The following is a 22,437-nucleotide window of genomic DNA, read 5'->3' on the forward strand; positions in this document are numbered from 1 at the left end:
ATAAATTAAAAGCAAGTTTTATATATCTATTTCAGTGTAGGTTTTGGTAATATCTTTGTATGCTGAGGAACACATTCCCAGCAGAATTTACCTGTGAAATAAGTATTTGAAGAAATTTGCATTGGATTTAGACTAGCTTTGATAAAATTACTGGAATAATCATGTCAGGAATAATAATCACACGAATATCATCTTCATGTTTTAAAATAGATTCTGAGCATTTCGCCTCTGAAAACACTTTTTCATGTGGTAAACTACTGCAAAATTAGTTCTCTTTTGTTATGTATATATCTTTCTCTTAGATATTTATAAATAGTTTGAGATCCTCAAATCACATAAAAACACTGTTTTTAAAGGTTGGTAGTAGTATAATATTTCTAAATTATTGAAAAATTAAAGTAAGAGAAAGCTAATGGTACAGGCCATGACAGCCAGTAAAATCATTGATTAAAATATTTAATCAGTTTATGTGCAAAATGGAACTCTAGATGGAGCAGTTCCCTTTGTTTGAACTTTATTTGCTGGGCTGATAATGATTTCACTAAGTTTGTAATTATTAGACAAATAACTGGTCTAAATATGGTAACACAGTTCTGTTGAAACATTCAAACTCAGACTGGATTTCCTAGATAAGAAGCTTGTATGTTAGTATAGGATGAAAACTTGAAGTGAATATTTCCCTTCCTAAATTTGTTATTCAAAATAACAACAAAAATTATTTTATGAAATAACAAAATTGTGTAGTGCAGCAAAAAGTAAGTAAATACTTCATACCAATTTACTTGAATATGATTTGCTGTAATGGCGAATTAACATTTAAAAAGGAGAAAGATGAAAAAGGCCTACCAAAATAGGAGATTTATGGGAAATAAAGTATTGTGTCATATGCCGGTGTTACTAGATTAATTTCAAGTGCCTCAAATCTCTGCATTTTGCGTCGTTTAGAGAAAAGCTTAGTGTTGTCAGTTTTCAGTCCTATCTCATAGGAGAAAGGTAGAGGGATGCCAGTGGCGAGGCTTTCCCTTCAAAGTCCTTGTTACAATCCATATAGCCAGGAAAATATAGTCATTTACCTCAGAGTACTCTGCTTGGACTTGTGGAGCCACCACCAAGAGCGTGCCTGGTTGCTCAGCTCCATGAATACTACCAGTGTACCCTCGCCTGTGCTTCTCTAAAACTTTCTCAGACAGTACACCTCCCTAACATGCTTCCAGAGAAGTAGTCCCATCCATCTAGTGTGTTTGCCCCACCTCAATATCTGTAACGGTACAATCACTGCTGAATTAAAGATATAAACTACCAAAAAAAAAAAAAAAACACCCAAAAAAACCCAAAAAATCAATAAAACAAACATACACACAAAATAAAAAAATAAACCCAAATGAAACCAAAACCAACCAAGAAAGACTAACCTCCTTTGGTCAGATTGCCTTTGTTCTCCTTGTAAAGAAGATGCAAAAGAGTAGATTTCACTTGAGTTCCTTTTCCTAGTTAAACATCTCTCCCAAAAAATTACGTGCAAAAGAAATGGCCTTTCATAACTCATCTCCCAAGCCAGAGTTGATGCTTGAGGTAAAGCAGTTCACTTTAGCATAATTCTCTTTCCCTTCAGAATGAATCTTCAAGGAAAGCATCTATTGGAGTCTTCATTTTGTTAATAGCCATTCCTCATTTTTAAATTAGCCTCAAGCTATATGAGAAAATAATATCTAATGTGGGACCAGATGATGGGAAATTAAAATAATCAATTCCAGAGAATATAGGATTCTTTGCAGACATAGAATAATGAACATCAACAAAAGGAAAGTTCTTGTGCCACTATGCAAAAAATCTGCAACTGAGAGAATGGCAGGTATAGTTCACATAGTTCTTTCATTTTTTCACCCTGTCCTCAGTCTTTTGCACAGTTGGTAGCATGGGCCAACTTTTTTTAATGGAGATGTGAATTAATGACCTTTTAGATGGATCAAGCGAATTTGCTATCATTCCATCCTGCCTGACATGTATTCATTGACTATTGATATATGCTCCCCAAGATTTTTCTGCTAAACTGTGATCTATCAGTAGAGTACATATTCAAGGAAAGAATAGGATTTGTTGATCCTCTGGCAAAAAAAAAAAAAAAAAAAAAATTGATTTCCAGACACAAGATGCTGAGCAACATTGCTAAATGTGATGCTGTGATGGAGGACGTGTTAACAAATGAATTTAGGTGGTTGGCAGAAAGCAAAATTATGCCTGGAGGAGCTTACAAATCACAAAGAAAAGCAATAACTTTCTTTCTGTTGAGTGAGTAGCAGTTAGCAAGATAAACACTGCACTGTACCACTTTATACACGATTAGAACAAGGCAAAAGACAAGAGAAATGCATGGGGTCTAATTAAAGGTTATGAAACACAGGAAAATTAATTCTAGAGGACATAAATAGTGGATTTTTCTCTGAGCAGAGTATCTAGCATCAGATTAATCACAATATAAAGAGTAAAATTATTATCCAGTTCCTGTGAAAAAAATGCCATAGTTTTGCTATTAACTGAACGGCAGCAAGACAGGTGCTTTTACTAAATTTTAGCATAGTGGCCAGCTGTGAAGCTAATCCACAGCTGAAAAGATCAGTCTAACTCTGCTAGATACATTAAATCCAGTGAAAATCTAACCAAGAAGTGAGTAGTTTCACAGACGCAGATGTCTCTTGCACAGTTCATGCAGACAGGGCAGCGCATGTTAAAGAATTACATTTCCACTGTCAAAGTAACTATAGCTAAAGATTCAGAACTTCCAAAGTTTGATTACCTCAAAAGTCTCTTTGTTTTAAAGCCATGCCCATTGTCAGAGTGATTTAACTGTCCCCATACTCACACAGATACATATTTGCACAAACTTTTCTTAATTCTGTAAGGGTTTAAATTAGAAAATAAATGGAGAAAAAAAACCCTAAGAAAAAGGAATACTTCACAACTGGATTAGGGTCCCAGAGGTGTGAAGAAAAAGTATTTTCATAAATCAAGTTTGAATGTTGATGTAAAGTTTAGAATATTATTTTCTTTCACTGAAACCATATCAAATTTTTCAGTGAAAGTCCCAAATTCAGATGTAACCACCAGAATTTAAAACAGTTTCTTGAAGGAAGACCAAGTTTTCATCATTTTACTTCAGGGTTCATAGAATCTTTAAATAATCATTTCACACAACACATTACATTCTCTCTAAAAACCTACCTCATAAAAATGGGCCTCTGTCTTTGCAGTGGTGTTTCTGTGCATCACTAACTCTCACAGCAAGCAAAGTTTACATAAGATACCTCAAATAAATATGATGTAAAGAATAGCACCATTGTTAATCTGAGGGCTATGGATAAGGATCCCTATATTCACTAAGTTTAAAAGATTAAAGTTTTAAAATTTTTCTCTCACAGAATATTTTCAATACACAGACCATGCTCTAAAAAAACTGCTCTAAGTGCCTAGAGGCCACAGTGCAGTAGAAACAGAGACTAGATGCTTTGCCTAAGAAGAGTAGACAAAGTACAAAGCAAGAAGTTAAAAAAAAGCATCATAAACAGGCCTGAGTTTTCATACCTTCATGAGTCTGAATCTCTGATGAACAACTTCTGGTATTTTCCAGTTCTAGTACAATAAAGTACTAGTGAAACTATCTGGATTTTGTGCTTTTCTCTTAATGGCAATAAAGGAATCTCACTAAGAGATTTCTTGTAAGCATTTGAGCTGTCCTGTCAAAGCTTATCTATCTAGCTATGTGTCCCAAAGCCAGGACCATGTCTATAAAACTTTGCACAAGAATGTTCATGCTTTTCACCATATCAATAGATATTTGAAGTCTGTCCTGAGTTAAGCCCTACTCTCCCGTGCTAAACAGATTCTGTCCTTGTTCAGCTTAATACATCTCACTGAAGGAGAAAATATAATGATGTAATGGCTCTTAAATTGAAGCTGAGAAAGGGCTTGGCCATATAATTTCTGCTAATTTGAGCACAGATTATTTCTGAGCACTTGCCTGGTTTTGGTCACAAAACCCTGGCACCTGCATAGGCAGAAGAAGCAACAGTTGAGTGCCAGTGCCAGTTGAGTAGTCAGTGTTTTCTCTGCTAGATGTCAGCAATGGTTGCTATCTGATTGCTGCAAGCAATGTTTTCCAAACAGTTGGCAAAATTCTGCTTCTGCAGATTTCAATGGCAAAACTCAGCTGCCTTCAGTGGGCTTCGAATTTAATTTACTGACACTGTATTTTAAAACTCAGAATTTGCCAGAGGCCAACAGTCCTTCAGAGAAAAATAATTTTTTTTAAAATATAGAACAAGAAGCAAAAATATGTTTCTTACCTAGCAGCTAAAAATCTTTCAGTGCAATGAGTACAAGAGCAAATAATCTTTCTCAGTGTACCCCAAGGGAGTTTTTAGTGTATATGAAATGTAATCTCTCTTTGGATCACAACAACCTGTTCATTGCATTCAGCCAAGAGCCACTATTCCTACGTATGCAATCGGATGATTTGTTATAAATGTTGTCTTGGAGTCTGATGCTGCTGATAGCTCCACTTCCCACCAGTAAAACTTTCTTCAATCAGGGAGATGAAGTTTTTTGTTTTCCTTTAGTAAAAGTGCCTTTGCCTTTGCTAATACTTCCAGTTTAATGATGAAAAATATTAAAAGTATCAATAGTGAGGTAAGACTGAGTGAACAAACTAAAAGATACATCACTGCTACTGTCACAAAACACAAGATCCAAGACACTGACCGTCTCTACTAAGTCCCATGATGACTGTTTAGAATGATTATATATGCTGATAGTTTATCAGAAAGAAAGAGGTGTGAACATATATCTCAGCAAATTTTTTTACTTTTAGTTGATGCAGAAAGGATTGGTCAGTTGGGACTTTAGTGACATCCTTTGATGTAAATTTTTATATGCAAATGGAATTAATGTAAAAGATGACTAAATACTTCCTCCTTATTCTTCTTCAAATATTATTATATCATCCATGAATAAAACAGTTTGATATTACAGATCTCCATAGGTTGGGCTTTTTTTAATATTAAAGACATAATATTATCTATTACGTAGCTTTAAAATGTTCTATACAGTTTATAAGAAGCTAGAGCATGATATAAGGTTAAGCTAACTTTAATCTACCAGGTTCTGCCTCTAAGACAGAAAAAAAAGCATTAAAGTTTTCTTCATTACTCTATGTTGGCTGTATTTTACATCATAGTTTTTGAGTACATTACAAGGCAAATGCAATGAACTTATCCCTGAAACCATACTTTTTCTACAAAACTGTATTTTTAATAGCCCAGTATTTTGCTCAGCAAATAATTCCATAGAGTGGGACTGGAAAGGTAGAAGAACACATTTTGTCCCCCTCTTTGAATAAGGTAGCATAGATTTTGCTGATTTTTAAAAACTATTTTTATTTTTATGCAAAAAAAAGAAAGAATTTGTTGCTTTAATTTAATTATTTTCCTTTCAAGAATTTAATTTTTTCTATTTTGTGAGTTTATTCATACAAAGGAAACCATATTAAAAACAAGCAAATGCATTCAATTTCGTTTCACCTGATCTACTCTGATTCCACAAGTCAAAACATAATAAAATTAAGCAAAAAAACAAACAAAAAAAGGAGTAAAATCTTCATTATTAAAAGACAGGAGGAAAAATGAAGTCATATACATGGCTTTGGGTGAATACAGCAGATGTTAGTTCCTCCAACCATAATCCTCAACATCAAGTAGTCCTTAAAGACTCTGTGAGGAAGTGGTTTCCAAAATTGCCTGGATACTGTGTTTGAATTCTAACTATTACTCATTTCAGTTAGGCTCAGTTTCAGGAAATCTGAGAAGCTTTGAAACATATGTGCCTACACTGCTCACTGTTTTTCCCCCCACCCTCCGCCTCTTCCTTTCATTATCTTCTCCCCACAACCTTTTCTTCATTTCCCTTGACTTCATTCAGCTTTCTTATGCTGGCATTCATAATGAATAAATTCACTGGTACAGCTAGGAATATATTACTGTTGAATATTCCCTGCAGCAAAGTTCCATCAAAATTGCTTATCACTGACAGATGCCCACTCAGAGATGCAAAACTGCCTAACTCAGTCCTGCCTTTCCTACACAGTTTTAGGATATGTGAATGAAAATGGATGTGAGAGGATGACAACCTTTGCCTCTAAGGTACAAATCTCTTAAGTGTTCTAATTATTTTGATTCCCATCCAGGCTGCTGGAAGTTTACCTATTTTATGTGTGCTGGCATTCACCAGCCAGCGAAAATAAGGCCAGCTTGAATAACCTCATTGTTTGAACTGCTTTCCAAAATTTATACTCTCAGGACATTCTTTCAAAAGACAGGAAGGAGATGGGAAATAACACTCTCAAACTGTATGAATAGCTCTTGTTTCACTTGTGTTCACACACACACACGCACCCCACACACCCTGTGCAACCCCAGCACTTTATCTAGAGATGGATTCACTTCTTTGCCTCCTCTAGCTTTTTATATAAGATTAGGAAAGTGCTTCTACCATTAGCATCACTAAACCACATTATTGAAAATTTGGCGATCACACCACAGATGCAGTGTTTCAAGTGTGATACTAGTGTCAAAAGACCTGTTGCTATTAGCAGATGGCAAGGCATTTGGGATGTGCTGCTGAAAGCTTGCACATGACTTTGCACTCTGCTCATTTATGACTGCGGGTTGTGCTTGGATGCTTGCACTGGATGTATAGAACATTCTCCAAGTCATCAGCAAACATGACTAGATGGACTTCTTAAAAAGTTATTTGTGTTAAAACACTCAATAACTGGAAAGGGTTTCGGGCAGTCTTCCCAGCATTCACTGCTGCATGACCTTTGATATGGTCCCCTACAACATCCTTCTCTCTAAATTGGAGACTGATGCATTTGATCAGTGAGCTGTTTGCTGGATGTTAATTAGCTGGATTGTCACATCCAGAGAGTAGAGTTCAATGACTCCATATCCCGCTGATCTCCAGATCCACATGGAGATCAGCTTCAAGTGGTGTTGCACAGGGGTTTGTACTGGACAAATCTTAATATCTGCTTAATACTTTGATCAGTGATAAAAAGAGTGGAATTGAGTGTACCCTCAGCAGTTTAAAAATGACATCAAGCTCATGAAGGACATGATGCTCTTCCAGAGGGAGACTTGAAATATATCAATAAATGGGCCCTTGAACAAGCGCAAAATCCTGCACCAGGGTTGGGGCAACCCCTTGTTGTCAATAAAGGCTGTGGGAGAAAGTTGTTGACAGCAGCCCTGCCAAGGACTTGGTCATAGTGGTGGATGAACAGCTGGACATGGCCCAACAATGAGCACTTCCAGTCTGGAAAGCCAATTGTATCTCAGGCTGCATCCAAAGCAGCGTGGGCAGCAGGGTGAGGGAGGGGATTCTGGCCTTCTGCTCTGTTCTGATAAGACCCCATCTACAGGGCTACATCAAAAAGAACTTAAAAGAAAGATGGGAACTGCATTTTTAGCCGGACATGCTTGTTAGGACTAGGGGTAATGTGTTTAAACTAGAAGAGGGTAAATTCAGGCTAGATAAAAGGAAGAAGTTTTTTACAATGAGGGTGATGAAACTCTGGCACAGAGAGGTAGTGGATGCTGCATCTCTGGAAACATTCACAGCTGGGTTGGATAGGGCTTTAAGCAACCTGACCAAGTTTTAGATGTCCCTGCTCATTACAGCGGCGGTCAGGATTGGTGATATTTAAAGGTTCTTTCCAACCCAAAGTATTCTATGACTCTGTCTGTTCATGGAAGGACAATGCATATCCCTGCTGTGAGGTACAACCTAGACTGTGCTTGTAAGTGAAGTAGAGGTATGAAAAACTGGTTTATTTAAGCTTAAAGGAACAGAAGCTCAATCCTGCAAGTGCATCAATCAAGTCCGTGCTACTACTTGGCAAATTTGGACTGCTTTGTATTTGCTAGGAGGAAGGCTAACAAAGTGAAACTTCTACCTGTTTTTGTTATATACAAGCCACATGAAATCTGCTCAAGTCTGATGCATTTTTTTCCCCAGATACAGAAAACAACCACATACTGTTCATCTTGTTTTATATCAAGACTGCAGAGCAAAGAGCGATCTCCCAAGAAAACAAGATGCCAATAGTTTTTTTACACTACTACAAAGGCTAACTCATAATGGGAAGCAGTATTTTTTTGCACTGAAGTGTTTTGCACTGCCTCCCTCTTTAACTAAGCATTTCTCGGAAAGTAGACAGGACTGCTAAAATTCCACAAATTCCCACTGCAAAATAAATCCCATCTCCACTTTTTTCTCTTCCAAATTTTTCGTCTTTCTTCAAAGCCAGACATGGGATGCAAAATGAGGCAAAAAAAACCCTACATATATTCTACAACTATCTTGTGGAAAACTCTGAATTCTGCACACTTATAAAACTGGTAGTTGCAGCATGCTGTGTACCTGGGTTCAAAGTGAAGTTTGTACTTTTGTTCTCTTGCCAATACTTTTGATCTATTACAGAAGACTACTGCATCCTTCTTTGCCACTGTATATCTCCAGCATGCTGTGTATATTTGAGCTTGGAAAAAAAAATTAATTTAAATATAGAAGAGAGTGAAAAAGAGACTTTAAAAGCATTGTCCTAGTACTGAGAACACAAAAAAATAGGCATACATGAGCTCTTGGATTGGTTACACTAAAGAGAGTTTAAAACATAGTCTTCCAGACCCACTTTTTATAAGCAAGAAATGCTGAAAACTACTGAAAACAGCTTTCTCTTTCCCACTCTTTTCTCTTCTTTCTTTCCCTCCCCCACCAGCACCCCAATGCTATTAATTCAGCTCAAAGATATTTTTGCACAGGTGTTTATGTAACTGTGATACACTGGGAAAATTCCAACTCAAATGGATTCAGCTCAAAGACCTCCTAACCACACTTCCATCAGCACAGTGGGGTGGTCTAGGAGTGGATCCATAGTAAATGGCCAGTTCAAGAAATTCTTCAGACTTTCTCTAAGCTCCTAAACCAGGCTACTTAGCATTGGTGTGTATCAATGAATCCATTGCTAGTAATGAATTTCCTGTTACAAAAAATATTGGACTGCTGAAGCAAGCTGGGTAAAAGCCTAAGTGACTGTCTTGCTATTTATTTTCCCTGTGGTTTGCTTGGAAAACACATCTCCAATTGTTTTACCATAAGCAAAGTTGGTTCAATGAGTTGCCACTAGACAATTTTAAAATGACTGAGAAGTTTTAAGTCCCAGCTATTTCAAAATATTACTATGCAAGGTTGCAAAAAATTAATGCTTAGAAACAAAGTTAGCTTGTATAGAAAAGGTATTTATTTAACTTTATAAATGCTAAATGCTGAATCATTTTTTGGTGCGGAATGAAAAAAATATTTGGGGAAATTGCTCTCTTGGCAAAGTTACATACATTCATTTGAAACAAAGGATCATTTGAAAGCAAAATAAAGGAATCTGTGGCGCACATAGTCATTGAGAGTCTGTGGCTGTAAATTCTCCTCCCTTTTCTCTGTGGAAGCACATGTCTTTGCCTGCTGTTCATCAGCCTTGATTTTGATGGGGTGATTTTTAGTCAGCTGTCTCTATCATTTTGGCACAGACAAAAATCCTTTAAAAAATGTTACACTTCATCAAAGTGTATCATGAGACTTCACGGTCATTATCTCAATGGTTGCTCTGATGTGCTACAATTGGCAGGGCCACAGACAGTGGGGGGTGTATTAGAAGAAAGCCAGTGTTTCATGTGGAAAGCTGGCAAGCCTCTCCAAGCTTCTGTCAACAACTCAGCGGTCTGATCCGATGCACTGAGTGCTGATTATGGTCTTGTTTCTGTAGGAAGTAAACAAGAAAATGAATTCCACAGCACAACACAGCCTCTTTGTATCTTTAAAATGGCGTGGCTGGAAACCAGCCAGCCTCGTTGAAAGTTTGGCCATTTGTGTCATCAGGGCCCTGGTACTGATGGAGGCTTTGATTACAGCTTGGATCCAGCACGGAGACCTTTCATGGACAACCACTCAGCAAATAAAGGCATTGATAGGTTGTTGGGTCAATTTAGCCATAAGGGTGTAGAGCAAAGTCCTTTTAAAAAGACTAATGGATTAGCTACACAACCAGTCCCACTGTAGGGCCTTATTTCTCAAGTAACTTCATGACTGCTTTCCAGCTTGGCAGGGACTCTCTTCCTCTAAAGCTAGCTCCAGTGCGTTCTTGTTATCAATAGTGCAGCTCAAAGGATTAGACACAAAGAGCTTTACAATTTAATGAAAACAGCTGTTGAAACAACAATTAAGGCAAACAATAGTTTGCATGAAAAACTATTAATTATGCAAAGTTATGCAGAAAGTAGAATACTCTTTTATTCATAACCACCTAACGTGACTGACAGAAAGTGAGACACCTTCTCCACTGTTGATTTAAATGTTTCAGCAAGGGGTGCTGTTTATAACAATATTCACCATTTTTTGCTTTGTTAACATTTGAGCAGCTAGTGGTTGAGAGCCTATAAATTCTCTGTGGTATGGCTGAAACAGGAACAAGTAAAACAGTAATCTAACTGCTAATATTTCATGTTGAGGCAGTACTGATCTCTGAAGTTTATTGTGCTACTTTACTAGGAATGATGCCTCACAAAAGTAGTGTGCCATACTATTTCTATGTATTCCTCTCTTTTATACCCTGATCCCTTCGCGCAGTCTCTTCCATCATATGCCTTTGTGGTAATGCCTTAAAGGCAGGCGCTTGGTCAAATCACTCACCACAGGTTGCTTCAGCAGTATCCATTTGGCAGCCCCTTCCTACCTTTAATGAACTGCTAGTCCCCTGCCTCCTTGTCTTCCTTCTCACTGAGATTCAAAAATTCACTGCTGCTCTATTTGTAGCCTCCATCCTTGACTAGCAGTGCTGAGAATTGACTTTCAGTCCTTTGAATACAGTATGCTCCACATCTTGCCTCCTTCCAGTGCCTTTAGCCACCATACCAAGAAGTCCTATTTAAAATGTTATTAGCTTTGCAGATATAAATACTGTCTTATGCCTCCAACTACTGTTTATTTCAGCTGCCAGTTAATTGGCATGTTCTAACACCCTTATTAAGCCAACTTGAAAATATTGCTTCAGAATGCCTTGGGAATATAGCTAATTTCATGCTAGAACTTAATAAGTAGGATCTAACACTCTTTCATATCTTCAGTAATCCATTAGGTGACTGTAACTTCTTTCAGTGACTGGATGAAAGCTTTATTAGTCATAGGGTCTCTACTCCAAACACATCACCAGAATTTAGTACAGTATCAGCACTAAAATGCAATTTCTGACTTTCTGACTAAATAGACTTTCAGTGATGTCCCGGAATGTAGTTTCAGATATCTGCTTTAAAAGCTTTCTGCTAAACAGGATTATACTTCTATTCAAACATTTATTTTTGTTTCCTTGAGCAGTTTTAATTTAACAATAAAAAAGTAGCAGTGACATAATAAAATAAACTAAAATAAACTAAAATAAATTAAACTAAACTAAACTAAACTAAACTAAACTAAACTAAACTAAACTAAATAAAATAAATACTCCATACTAAATCAGCTCCTCAAATGATGCACAAAGAATTGTGCCACATTATTTAAGAATCTCATGCAATATTTCAATGTCCAGAAAAACTACTTCCTTCTAAAATCCAGAGCACTCACTTCCCTCCTCCACCTCATCTGCTAAATATTTTCTTTTTTTCCCCTTTTTTCTTTCAGTTTCATAATGTAAGGATTTTTTTATCCATACTGACTGATGCCTAAAAGTGGGATCTTCTGTTATCAGTATGTCTCTAGCAGACTGTGAGAGTTCATTAGCATATTTGCTGGCAACAATCCAGTTAATGTATATTTGTTCAAAATCTCAAAAATAATTTTATTATAAGGAAATGCAACCTCATTTTCCATTGTAAAGTTAGACAGAAAACAAATGTCCTATACAACATGATGCAATTTATATTTTTCACTAGAGACTTCTAAACAGCATCTAAAATTTGAAAGCAATTACACCAGTTATCCAGAAGTGATTTTTCAATCATTTTGGCTTTTTTTAAATTTTATTTTAAAAAATATCTTCAGCAGCTCTTATTCAGTGGTACATCTCATAGCTGTCGTGCTGGCACAGTGTTCCCTTTTCTTCATTAGTCATTCAGCTCATGGTGCTTAATTGGACAAGGCTAGAGCGAATTTGACAAACATCACAGCAGCAGAAAAAGCAATCACTCTTTCAAGATGAAAATTTGTTTGATGTCTTACTGTGTAACTCATTTACTCTCCTTGGGCATCATGTGACCTGAATGTTAATCAGCCATTGATTGGCTTCTCTCCGTGGACAGTCACATGGCAAGAATATTAATGGACAGGGACTGGTAGTGGCACTGGTAGGCAACCTTTGGATTGGCTGCCAGGTTAAGATAGGGAGATAAGTGGGTGCTTGATGAACACTTGACAGAACTTCACAGAAAATTAAGGCCCTAAAATAGCATGAGAAAGTCTTGTCAAATCAAGCATGATTATCATTGAATGCTTAAGGAATTCATCATCTGCATGAAATTGATACACTTCAGTACCAGCAGGCCCTGTAGTCAGCAGGGACTCATCAGACTTTTATTTATATGTGTTCACCAAATCACATTAATTCTGAGAGCTAAAACATGCTAAGGATGAAGGTTATTTTCTGTTCAATCTAATTTATCTCTGACAATAATCATCACTAATAATATGTCAAATTAGATTGCAGTCATTTTATGCATGCATGCTGATTTGGAAAATAGTGTTAAACCATCCCATAGTAATTAACAATTGCTAAAGGTGTGCAGGGCCTAAAGTCATCAGCCTATCTAGATAGAAAATTACATTTTATACAGGGGATTTGTAGATATGTATCCTTATCTGACTCTGAATATAAATTACAACCTGTAAAAGTAGATGTAATTTTTATTAAGCAATTAGGGCTAATAATCTTTGAAGAAGTGTGTCCCTCTCTCCAAATTGTTTTGGGACAATTTCTGCTACTCTAGAAATGGAAAGGAGTTATACCATTGCTTTGTTACAATGAATGATTCCTTGTTCTTCATATTTTCCTCTTTTTTTTTTCCTTTTTCTGTGGGTTAACTTTCTAAATATTTACTAACAGCTTCTACCTTTTAGTACAGATTTAGCAAGGTTTTGCAAGTAATTATACACAGGTCTATTCACTGTACAAGCATTAATGGCAGCAGTTGTACTGTAATTACATATATTATAACAATGCACATTCCACAACATCTGCCAGTGTTATTAATTTAATACATTCTGATCTTGATGTGATACTGGTGGGTGGGGGTTGTTGTTGGAGGTGTTATTGGGTTTTGCTGCCATTTTTTTCTTTTAGATGAAAGCAAGATCAGAAATTGTGCACATTAGCCCACCCAGAATCCCCTATTCTTAAGGAATCGTTAAAACAAAAATTGCTTCTGCTGAAATGCTGTTAATGATGCTTTTTTTCACAGTAGGTATTTCATGGTACTGATTGCTTTAATAATACTTTTCCAGTCTCTTAACCTATTAAGTATTACTGTATTGCAAAATACTTCATTTAAAACTGCTTGGTAATGAAGTTGTAAGGAAACACTTATATTCTTTTTGGCTGTTTTTTGCGCGCACACACACACACATAAACGCATAAAAGCACACTTTTGCTTACGGAATCACATTTTAAAAATCAGAGGAAAATAATCTGTTGTTTCTTATTCCCTGCTCTAATCTCTCGTGATCCTGGTACTGCCTCTCTCTCTCTTTGGAGACCCTCTTTATTGATTAAATGAATCTGCTCGAAAGGCTGGTTCCCAGGCTCTTTGATCTAATCCGATCTGATCTTATCCGATCACTTCAGCAGGACATTGGGGAATTAACAATAAGCAGCTTTACCACAAGTGTTTAATAACTCAACACAATCTCCTTATGGCTCCGAGCTGCTCATGTTCTCATCCAGTCAACGGCTTGCGGTGTAACAGATTGGACATCCCTCTGAACCTGAGGAATTTTCATGCACTGTGAAACTAATCGCTTCAAGTTCCTTCATAAATCACACAAAGCAGATTTCAGCATCTTAACAAATTGAAAAAAAAAAAGGAAAAAAGGAATGGGGGGAGGAATTCATCCACTGAGCTAAGAACTTGGAAGGGGCATGAGGAGGGGAGGAGGTATAATCTAAATTCTGTCATCTTATTTAATGTGTTTCTCATCTGCTTAACTTTCACAAGCATAATAATTCAGGCAGACTAAAGCTTTACAAACCTTCAAGCCCAGACTGACCTTATTTTTTTCCACTGTATGATGGAAAACATGTGGTTGCTGCAGCAGTTGCATTATTTTGTCCCTGTAAAAATCCCTGAGTTTGCTGTTGGCACGAAATTAGGCAGGTAGCAACATAGTACAGACTGGCACGGTATTTTAGCTTCCCTTTGCAGGTGGCTACTAACAGTGAGTAGATGAGCAGATGGGATGCCTAGATTCTGACAGGAGAAGCAAGATTACTATTTTGAAATTCAAGAGCAGTAGCATATTCAAAATAGAATCAGTGTGAGATTTGTTTAGCCCTTGCACCTTTTCATGTCACAGTCCTCCAGACAAAAGTTTTATTTCTACTTTCCATGTACCAGAAAGAGAATCACAGATGTTAACATTTGGGCTATCTAACTCTAAAAAGAATCAGAGAATAAGCTGAGTCAGAAGGGACTCAGAAGAATCATTGACAACAAGTAACAAATCCTTGCCCTGCAAGAGTCACACCATGTGCCTGAGAGCATTCACCAAACACTTCAACTCTCTCAGCCTGATGCTATGACCACTTCCCTGGGAAGTTGTGCCCAAACACCCTCTGAGTGAGGAACTTTTTTCTAACATCCAGCCTAAACCTCCTCTGACAGCTTCAGATCATTCCCTTGGGTCCTGTCACTGATCACCACAGAGGAGAGATCAGTGCCTTCCCCTCCTCTTCCCCTCTTGAAGAAGATGTAATTGCGATGAGACTTCCTCTCAATTTCTTTTTCTGCAGGCTGAAAAGATCAAGCAAGGCTTCCCCTCAAGACCCTTCATGATCTTTGTTGGCCTAATTTGTACACTTTCCAACAGTTTAATACCTTTCTTATATTGTGGTGCCCACTACTGCCTCAGCACTCAAGGTGAGGCTGCCCCAGCTCAGAGCAGAGCAGGACAACCCCCTCCCTTGCCTGGCTGGTGAAGCTGTGCCTGATGCCCCCCAGGACAGGGTTGGCCCTCCTGGCTGCCAGGGCACTGCTGACCCATGTGCAACTTGCCAGGACCCCCAGGTGCCTTTCCATGGCCCTGCTTACAGCATCTCATTCCCAGTCTCTCCATACATCCAGGGCTGCCCCATCCCAGACTCAGGATCTGGCAGTTTCCCCCGTTGAACTTCATGTGGTTGGTGATTGCCCAAATCCCTGATTTGTCAAGGCCTCTCTTCAGGGCCTCTCCCTGCCCTGGAGGGAGTCAACAGCTCCTACCAGTTTTGAATGGTCGGTGGTCTTGCTCAGTATTTCTTCCAGCCCTGTTGTGCTGTCTGTGACTGATGAGTGTGTTGTCTTTCAGCATTTTCAGTATTTCCAAGAAAAATCTTCTCTAAAGAAGAATCTAAAGAAAAACTGAAGAAATCTAAAGAAAAAATCTAAAGAAAAACTTACCAGGCACTGAAGTGAGACTGACAGGCCTGTTGTTTCTGGGGTTCCCCTCTTGCCCTTCTTTGTTGCGGTGTGTTTTTTGTTATATTATTGTTTTCAATAGTTTGTTTTGTACCCCCTCCCTCTGAGGCATTGGTTTAATCCCAGCTGTCAGTCCTCCCTCATACCCACCCCTTTTCCCAGACATTTTCCTGACATTTTTCTATCCTTTGATGCTTCATTGGTTTAGTTATAATGTTCCCCTCCCCTTAACTCCCTATTGGATTAAACATTGTAATCCTTGCCTTCTGTTCCTACCCAGTCCCTTTGTTATTAATTTCCAACCCTAAACTCCACCCCTATCCTGTCCCTTAAACCCACTGCCCTGCCTTTGTTTGTGGTCCTTGTCTCTGGTCTGTATTTGAGTTACGGACGCTTTTATTTTCACCCTTATCGTTTATTAAAAAATCCTTGGCTTTACAAGCAAGGCCCATCTCGCTTTTTCTACTTTGATCCACTCGTGACGGCACAGGAGGTTCAGGGCCCCGGGGAGGTGTCACGCCCCTGTCAAGTTCACTGAGCACTCCAAGATACTTCTTGAAAACTGGACATTACCAGTGTAGCAGCCAGAGGCCCTGCAAGGCCACTCGCCTAAGATAAGAAATGCCAAATCATAATGACTTGACCAAAGTAGCCCCTCTTCCGCCTTCGGACCCTCGTTATCTCTCTGTAAGACCATAGGTCATATTCGCCTTGACCCTGGCTATTGGACAATTTCCAACACCCCTGTACCCTATATAAACCCCATTTCTGCCCAGTTTGGCAGTAGAGCTGTCACTGAGACCCCTCAGGAGCTGCCAATAAAGGCACCACTGTGGAACCGCATACAGCCTTCTCCTCTCTCTCCCTACATGTCTGCCCATGGCACTTAGCAAACAATGAACTGAAATCACTGGAGAGCTGAATTCACCAAAGAGCTGCTCTCACTTAAGAGCTGAGCTGCTTGCTAAGATTGCCCACGGCTGGGAGCTTGCCTGAGGGACCTGGACAGGTTGTGCCTATCAGCCCAGCACTATCCGGGACACCTATGGCAGCCAGCAGCCGGGATTGGACAGACCCCAGGCCCCAGGCCAAAAGAACCCAGCTTCCAGTCAGCTGGGACCTCTTTAGATTCCCAGCACTGTTCAAAAATTGAGAGGTTGTGTGATGACAGGAGGATGCTTGCATGAATTCCATCATGCCCCACAGATGTGTAGGGATTCAGCTGAAGCAGTGAAAAAGCTCACTAGTCTGAGATCAGAACCAGGCCTTTTAGACCCATGAAGAAGGCCTTCAAAAATCTGTCAATTTTGCTGTACAGCCAACTCATGTGGCAACTGCATTTGGGATTCCATTGAGCAAGCTTAGCATTTATCCACCATTTCAAAACTGAGTTCATTAAGTCCTTTTACACAGCTGTGAAGAGTCCTCCACAATAAATAAAGAGTATTAACAATGAAAACATACATAGCAAATTAGGTTCACCTGAAACATGTATAAACTGATTTCAAGAGTTTTATTAGAGGTATAAGGAGACACAGAAGGTGTTTGATAATTGGTTTTTCTGCTGACATATTTATTGAATTCTATCAAAACCTAGCTCAGTAATACAGGTTCTAAATAGTACCAATTGTAAATGTAGCCATTAATTTCATGGTTTCTTTGGAAAGTAATAATTTACTGTCAGAAAGTTCCTTGCTGGATTTCTTAAGGTTCAGGTATGGCTATAAACGAAGTTGGATGTCTAACCAGGGTATCTCATATTGATCAGTTCTTACACCAATTAGAAATTCTAAAATTATTGAAGATGCAGTTAATTTTTAGCTAGCATGTTTGAAATTCAATTTTAAAATTCAAATATAGTTATGATCTTCAAATATAATTCAATTATTCTCTTACTTTATAAAGTACCTTACTTATAAAGAACACTCAAAGAGTCTCCATAAAGGATTTAAGGCCAATTGCAAATTTTTTTATGTATAGTTCAATCAAGAAGCATTAAGGAATGCTTGAAGGCTATGTATGTCTAGCTGAATTCATCCGAATCTTTAAAATTATGGCAATAAATGGAAAAATCTCTGATAAACAGAATTTTCTTTGATACAGTTTTCTCTGATATAGTTTTTCTGATATCCAATATTCTCAGTTTTCTCAAGAGAAAACTCTTGATAGAGTTTTCTTTCCTCCTATGAACAATGCTTCTTGTCTGGTTAATGCCATGGGACTACCATGTAAGGGGCCTTTAACTTCTCTTTCTTGCACAGTAGTAATCACCAGACACCAGAGACTTCTTTTTACTCCATATTTACTCAGCTTTCATATTAAGCAGTGATGATGGCCAAGTCATGGACAATTTTGGTGAGAGTTATTATGTGTTGATCATTTCAAAATCAACCACAGTAATTCAAACACATTGTGGACTATTTGTGGATGATTTCTGGAAACCAGCCCAAGGAAGAAACAAAAGCCAGTGAACCTTCTTAAATTAATTTAGATAGAAATATTTCCTGGCAATGAAGCAATATTTTTATAATCTATATATGATGCAGGTGCTCCAATAGGGAGGCTAATTTTTTTGCTGTTGTGCTTGGAGTTCACTGGGATTTAATGTTGACTTATACCATTTACTCCTAAAAATTTTCCAGAAATGTTGTTTCGTTTGATAACTGGATTTTTCAAAATTCAGCAATTAACGGGTCCGACTTGTGTACATGACCATATGAAAAACTCTTTTCACTGCCCCTCTTCATCCAAATAAACACAAAAAGGCCACTAAACTTGGAAGGTAATTCCGGAAAATATTGTTATATGACTGTCATATGACTGTCAAGTTTGAAGCTTTCATGACACTGGCTAAACATTTTCCAACAAAAGTTTTTTCATAACACTTATTTGATTGAGGTATTATTGTGTCACAGGAAGGACAAAAGTTAATTTTTATGAACTTCTGATGTAATAGTCAGCACGCCTTTGCAAAGCTATTTCTTCACTTGCCATCACAGCTATTGTGGTTCTTTAAAACCTAAAGCCCAACAAGACTGGGTAGCATACCTGGTGTACCATTTTCTCCCAAGGTGCTAGATTGTGGTTCTGTAGACAGCTTGGTTTGTGAACCTTGTAGTATTGTGAAACTGGAGCCTGGAAGCCTGAAAAAGGCCAGCAGCTCAACAAGAATTGCACACCTCAAGAATGAAATCCTGAACTGTGGTTCACATGACTTCCATGCTTCTTTTATGAAATGAACCACAAACCTCTTCTGCATTCACATTTTCTACACAAAATATTTTGACTAATTCAGAAATAGTATAACTTTATAGGTTATTTTCCCAACATATTTTGGGTTCTGGGTTTTGGGGTGGGTTTTGTTTGTTTGTTTGTTTGTTTGTTTGTTTTGTTTCATTTTTAAATTAACCCATCTATTTTACATTCAAGAAATTGAACTCTGTGTAGTCACTTTGGGATTAGCTTTTATTTTTCAAATATCGCAGGGAGATGGAAATGCTGATTTTCAACACTATGTTTGTAGCTGTTTGATGCAGTGTGACTCCATGGTTATGTCACTTTCATGTCTTTCAGAATCATAGTAATCAGATCTTTTTTGGTATTCCCATGAAGGATAGTAATGGGAATGGATGCTTGCCTGTAGCTGGTTTCCCTCTTGGCTTACTACAAATGAGATGAAGGAAGATCCAGAATTTTGCTTTAGTGTGAGAGCCAAATGTTAGTTGGAGCATTACGCTCCAAAATTATACCAAGGTTAGAGACATCAGTCTATGGGTAAATTTGCATATTTAGTTGCACAGGCTGACATAAAGATAAAAAACACACTCTATTCATAAAGCTGCTTTATCAGAGAATGTGGAGAAAGGATAAATGTTTAGACCTTTATCATGTTCATTGCACAGTCTCTCTGTATGTAAGAGAAATATGCCAGGATAAAGACCATGACTGACAGCCAGTACTCTGAAACAAAGTAACTTTAAAGCCTGTAACTCATTATAGAAATCCTCTTTGTACAAAGTACAAAGAAAGAAAACTAAAGGTCTTCACAATTTTTACTGTCATCTATTCTTCTTTCCAAGACCAAATGCTTTGATTGCACTAACAAAACAAATTTTATATGGGTATATTATAAACAAACAGAACCCTAACAAAACCAAAGACTGTATTTTTTTATAAGAGATTAAGGCTATGAGAAAACCACAGATAGCAGATATCAGTCATGGCTGTTTAATGATCAGCTGAAGGCAATTAAGATATCTAAGGATGAAAAATGTAGCAGAAATAAGTTCAGAAGTGTTAGGTATTTATCCAGTTGTACTGACTTGATCCAGTAGCTTTCTGACCTTCCCCTATGGCTGCACACCAGTGTATTGGGATGGACAGGGCTAATCATGAACTGCAAAGTGCAAATCAGTGACATACAGCGATACTATAGCTCGAACTGGATTGATACAGTGATGCCACTTTCTTGCAGCACAGCTTGCCAGCAAGCACGTTCTCTTGCAAGACACCACATTGTGTTGTGTTAGCACAATGCTCTTTGATGGCACATGTTCTCCTTGCATAGCTTACCATCTCTCCATATGAAAGTAATTGGAATATTTAATGTTCTGTATCAATAAAAAATACATTTTTTATAATGTAAAGTATCAAGAAATCAGACTTTTTTCAAAACAGAACACCAGGCTTCTTTGTCCATTTCTTTAGTTTTAAAAATACAGCACCAGCATTGTAAGATATTTTCTCCTTCCAAAGTCGCCAAATAGGCAGTTGCAAAGAGCAGACATTGTAATTATGCAATGAGTTCCTAAAACCTAAATTCAAAGAAGCAAGTCTGTTCATACCAGAAATGGTAGTGAACTGGGCTTAGGACTTAGTGCTGAGTATTTGGGAAAATGGTGAACTGTGTCACTACTTTCAAATCTTTTTCTCTCTCAAGACCAGGCTTGAACACTGAGAGTACTATGTTAGATTTGTTTATATTTTCATTTTTATTAACTTTATTCCACTGCTGACAGCAATGAGCTCCAATGTTATCAACTAAGGCATTTACTTGGTCAGTAAGTCCAAACTTCTTTAGTCTTTACAAGGACAGAAATCATGGTATTTGGTTGTTAGTCTAATGCCTGTTTAGTTATCTAAGCAAATTCTTTGGGAGTTGTAGTCCAGATGTTTTTAAAGGTATCTAGATATCTAAAAATATGGTAGAAATAGCCATATTCTACAGGGATCTTGTAGTGATGGAATTACTCTGTCCAACATGTCTACAGATATGTTAGCTTCCTATGCTTTCCACGGAAACAGTACAGAAAGGCAATTCAAGGTTGTCATTCCCTTGACTATAGGCTTTTTTTTTTTTTGGTCAAAAATTTAGATGACTTATCTTTTAAAATTTCTAACTTCAATCCATTGTCCCTGGGAGGTTCCTAACTAAGACTCCAACACTTGCACCATAAGCCATCTAGGGTGAACTGTGTCTTGCTGCTAGCGCTTGCTTGCATTGCTTGATGTAAAAGAAAATGTACAAATCACTGTTTATGTATCCCACTGTGCTTACACACAGAAAGCACAAATTCTCAAATTCTGAGTCTTCTCACACCGGCTAAAAATTTGCTACTCTACAGTGTCCCAGGTTGAGCTCTCAAAGTTCAAAAATTATTACAACAAAATATAAACATATTCTTAACATGAAATACTGCAAAAAAAGCCTTCATTCCTAGCAGGCTGCTGCTATTCACATGTAAAAGGTCATACTGTGTTATTTTAAAAAATGCTTCCCAAATGAAAGCCACAAATTGGAAAAGAAGACTTTAAAATAAAAGTGGATACATTTTGTCTGTTTTTGAAATATCGCCAGACTAAATCATTAACTGCGGATCTGGTTGCACAAAGCCTGCAAAATTCAACCGCTAAGCCACCACACCAAGGCTGTTGTGCCAATCAAAACACAGCAAACTAGTTATGGGCAATAAAATCTCTAAACCAAATAAACGTTCTTCATGCTTAGAACACTTCCTCGTGTCAAGGAAAGCACATATTAGTTTTCAGAGATATGGGGAGATGTTATGGTGTCAATTTATCAGTTAAAAAGAAAAAGTGAAAGTTCAAGATCAAAAGCAGAAGGGCCAGGTAACTCTTTATCCAGCTTTCTAGAGTTTAGTGGGTAAAAATCAAGGTTTTTTGCAACAGTCTAGGTACTCACGGGATTAAGGGTTACTGTTGTAGGCCCAGAATCTCCTTCTTTTGTGATGAAACTTGGAGGCAGGGATATAGTAATTATAAGCTGATTGACTAAATAGTTTGTTTGAAGATACATACATATATTTGTGGTGTGAGATTTAGGAAGAAGGCACACAGGCTCACACTTGAGAAAGGGATCAGGTAATCTTCATGTGCCATGACTCATAACAGAAGTAGATTGCATGTTTTCAAAAGACAATAATTTGTTATTTCTCCAATAAAAATACATGTCACTGAGAAAACTACTGTGCAGGTATAACTGTGTTGGGCTGGCCCAGGCAAGTAGCCAAACATTTACACTTGCTCATTGCTCCCTGCCCAGCAGGCCAAGGGAGACAGCACAAAGACCAAAATCAAGAAAACTCATGGGCTGAGGAAAAAAACAGTTTAATAAATGAAAGAAAGACAAAAACAAGTGATGCAAAGGTAATCAATC

The 22,437-nt window shown here is 37.7% G+C and overlaps 1 long non-coding RNA gene across 1 annotated transcript in view; it reads left to right on the top strand.

Moving 5' to 3' along the window:
• The window catches only part of LOC140681764 (uncharacterized), a 69,320-nt gene extending 53,106 nt beyond the window's left edge, over positions 1-16,214 (top strand). The window contains exon 3 of the long non-coding RNA XR_012052901.1: positions 15,652-16,214. This is a non-coding gene — a long non-coding RNA (uncharacterized lncRNA). The remainder of the gene's footprint in view (positions 1-15,651) is intronic.
• The last annotated feature ends 6,223 nt before the right edge of the window (positions 16,215-22,437 follow it).

This window comes from Taeniopygia guttata, chromosome Z (assembly GCF_048771995.1).
Source record: "Taeniopygia guttata chromosome Z, bTaeGut7.mat, whole genome shotgun sequence".
Taxonomy (NCBI): Eukaryota; Metazoa; Chordata; class Aves; order Passeriformes; family Estrildidae; genus Taeniopygia; species Taeniopygia guttata.